The sequence below is a fragment of the Hippocampus comes genome, unplaced genomic scaffold (assembly GCF_001891065.2).
Source record: "Hippocampus comes isolate QL1 unplaced genomic scaffold, H_comes_QL1_v1.1 scaffold335, whole genome shotgun sequence".
NCBI classification, from domain to species: domain Eukaryota; kingdom Metazoa; phylum Chordata; class Actinopteri; order Syngnathiformes; family Syngnathidae; genus Hippocampus; species Hippocampus comes.
Window position 1 is genome coordinate 987212 of NW_017805823.1, and position 3977 is coordinate 991188.

Consider the following 3977-nt stretch of genomic DNA (forward strand, 5'->3'; position numbering starts at 1 on the left):
CCCCCCCGCTTTGTTTTTATTTAACACCCCCCCCCCACACACACACACACACACACACACACACACACACACACACACACACACACACACACCCTCCCCATGCCACCATCCCACCACCACCACAGACACTTTTATCCTCAATAGTAACCCGTCACCATATCCACTTCCTGCTGTGTGTGTAATACGGTAGCATAGGATTCATTTTAGGGGGAGGTAACACTTTGTCAGTAGTATCAGATGTACCAAAAGACATTTTCATATTGTGGTGAAATGAATATTCAGCTGCAACAGTTCTGCTGAATACACCGGTACCCACATTTAGCATGCAAACTTCTCGCTCCCTCTAAGTCGCGGCCATGTGTTGCATAACTGCATTTTTCAGAATGACCCCTCCCACCTACACACACAATACTGTGCCTACAAATAATGCATATACATACACAAATATGCAATAAAGATCTAGAAGCACAAATATATACCATCTTTTTTGGACTGTAAGTCACTTTTTTTTTTTTTACATAGTTTGGCTGGTATTGCGATTTATACTCAGGTGTGATTTGTATATTAAAATTCGAACTGGCACAGACAATTCCCATTCCCTAACTGAGTTGATTTTCATTTGGCAGTTGGCAAATACTTTTCATGCATTATCGCTGAAGGTGGCGGTATTGAACCAACAGTATTGGCCAATTGCCAAAAGTAGAAGAAATTGATTAATAAGAAGAATAATAATGTTGTGGTTCTTGCAACATATGTGTTACATATGGCTAGTTTAGCATGTGGCTACCATATGCCAACATAAGGATTCACAGCACCAAGAGGCGCACTAACCGAGCAGGATTCTAACTTTTGGCCACAATGCGATGTGGGATTCTAGTTCAGGTAAGTCGTTTTAAACTAAAAAGAAAAACTTCTCCATGGTTAGAAGTGGAACTCATTTGCTGCCGTCAACGACTTTTTATCTTCTTCATGATGCATTCTTTAACTGGTGTGACGTGTACTTCAGAGCGACTTGTAGTCCGAAAAGTATGGTACTCAAACTCAACTGTATTTATAGAGCACGTTAAAACAACCACCGATGTATACAAAGTGCTGTACATGGAGCAAATATCATATATACAACAATAAACAATAAAACACTAAATTAAAAACAAAGAGTAGAAAGCACAAAAACGGTAAATTATTCTAATCCATCCATAATCCGTTTTCCTGCAAGAGTAACATTTTGACTTTTGGAAAATAGAGAAATGGAATATCCTTCAATGGCTAACTGCCCTGCACTCAAGCCAGCAGAGCATGTGTTTCGCTTTTTGAAGACAAAAATGAAAGGGACAAAATGTCACAAACAAGCAGCGAGTAAAGGCCTGGCAAAGCATTTGGAGGGAACAATAGCACAATTTGGTGATGTCGTGCGCTCCATACTTCAAACACTCATTGAATCGATGTTTTTTTACACTTCAAACACTTTTAAGATGTTTTGATGTAATGTAAAATCACTCTCACACACACACACACACACACACACACACACACACACACACACACTAAACTGTTTCTGTCCAAATATTTCTGAGCACACTGAATGGAATTGACGTGTCATATCGGTATTTGATTCAAATACTTTCAGAAACTAGCCAAAGGTGAGAAGGTGATGCGAACCTCAGTGAACCAATCCATCTTGACCTGTGACTCTGAAGGATTGAGTAGTTTCTATGTCATGTGACGCCAACTGACACTACACATACCTCATTATTGTGCAAGCAAATCAGGAACGTGTCTCACACTTGCGCTCAGAAGAACATTCCAAAACATGCATTGATTTGACTGCAGTCAAAACAAAATGGAGGTTAAAAGAAAAAAACTAATCTTTGGTCACAGACATTTTGTTGTTATAGAAAGGCAGCATGTATGTGATTTAGTTGTACTGCAATTCAGCATTGAGAAACACTATCCACCAGGAGAAAGTTAGCCTCTTTATTCCGCAGTTTCTCGTTTCGGCGGCAGGCTGCTGGCCGCCAATTCCTTCCACTCAGGCTCAATGACCTGCTTCGTCTCTCTTGACATTAAGCAGCACAGAGTGATGAAGACTAACGTGGGGTGTGAGTCACCTTTTTTGAGACTGCACACATGACACCAGGCTAAATGCGGCTGGCCGAAGCTGAATGAGCGCATCGAATTTTTTTCTTTTTTAAGAAATAGTGACGTGTTGAAAAACGCTTTTAACAGTGTACAGACAAACTGATGATGGAGCCTCATTTGATCATTTTTCCTCTGCCATTCAAGTCAGCCACTGTTTGTTGGATGTCTCTGAAACATTATCCAGAGTGATTTTCCTTTGGGATAAGTAGTGTTAAAGGTGTGATTTTTCCAGATCAGATCATAAATGTTAAACACGTTCAATATGTATGATCCTTTTGTGTGTGGTCAACACAAGAGTTCGGCAGAGCCAACAGACTCAGTAGCAGTGAAGACAGAGCCAATCAGGAAGCGACCTAAAGCTCATTCTAGAGAAGCAATCGATTGTTGTTTGATTGTGTTTGTATATTTTGTCTCATAAATTGTTCATTGCACACTGGAGTTAGCAGATACGCAAACATTTAGCCTAGCTTCCCGTATAATCTTTCTTTTGTGTATTTCCTGCCAGTCTAGATGGCTTGTGGCACCATGCTGCCTCTCACAGGTCGGTTTTGGTACTACAAAAGGCATCCGGTTTGGGTGAGGAGACTCATGCCCATATCTTTATGTGTGGTGTGCCATGTTGGTCACCTCGAGTACACCACGCACTATAAATTAAGCACGCACTTGCCTATTTGTGTGGGATCTCACATTTTCAAAATCCTGTATCACCGCCTTATACAAACTGGGGTAAGGAGGCGCTTTACTTTCTTGATATGGAGGGAAAAAATACTCTAACTGGTAATGTTACATCATTTGATGTGATTTGAAGAACCCTGCGTTAGGATTAACATGCCAAACTGCTGTATTTGACAATAAAGTTGTATCCAATCCAATCCAATAACATTGTAGTAATATATCTTGGTCCTGTATATGTTTTTTTTTTTCCCCATCCCAATGCACTTGTGTACCCTGGTTACAATTATTATCAAGTATTATTCTTGATTGTATATTTATTGTGTTTATTCATGTCAGTATTTTTAGTTTATTTTTACTGTTCTGCTCGTAGGAGATGGAGGGACTGTTTGATTGTGCGTGTCTGGACTTAACTTGACTACTGTTGAGTCGTTATTTCCGAAGTGAAGTCAAAAAAAAAAATATTTTAAATCAGTATGTATACGCCCTGCTTTTCGCTATAGGGCTAATACAACTTCATACATTAACTATAGCTTCAATTGAAAAAGCTACATCAAACAATCTGCCGTTGCTAAAATGATAATGCTCGGTTTTGATTTACAGTACGGTCTTTTGACTTTTTAACGTAAATAGTTTTTTAAAGTTGTAAAAGTGAAACCTCTCCAATTTTCAAGAAACATGCTTCTCAGGGCTCACAAAAAAAGTTAAACTTGACTCACATGACACTTCTGCGTATCTCATGACACTTGAACTCAGTTGAGCACCTCCAAAAGACTGACTCCATGGACCATACATGTGGGCTTTGCATCTTCATTTGCGATGAGGCCATTACAAAAGGGTACACGTGATGCCGGTGATGGGAACTGCGGCAACAATAAAGTGACAGTATTAATGAAAGAAGATAGATCAGTCAACAAACCAAAAAGATTCTTGGAATCTTCATGGCTCCTTCTTGCTTTGACATTCTTGGCATGTCCCCACAGAATGCAGCATCGGTAATTTGATCCATCATGCAAATAAGCCTTACTCTTGACAAAGGTATCTGATGATTATGACACATTTATGATCCACTTTTCTATCTCAGCTTACATCAAGTTCAGGTTCACCAGCCACTCACAAGGCATGGAAAACATTACCAGTATGATGGTGACACTTGGACCTCTGGG

General features: G+C 39.7%; 1 long non-coding RNA gene across 1 annotated transcript in view; it reads right to left on the bottom strand.

Moving 5' to 3' along the window:
- LOC109525578 (uncharacterized) overlaps positions 1–3706 on the bottom strand; it is a 30870-nt gene extending 27164 nt beyond the window's left edge. The window contains exon 1 of the long non-coding RNA XR_002170174.1: positions 3531–3706. This is a non-coding gene — a long non-coding RNA (uncharacterized LOC109525578). The remainder of the gene's footprint in view (positions 1–3530) is intronic.
- Positions 3707–3977: the final 271 nt, after the last annotated feature.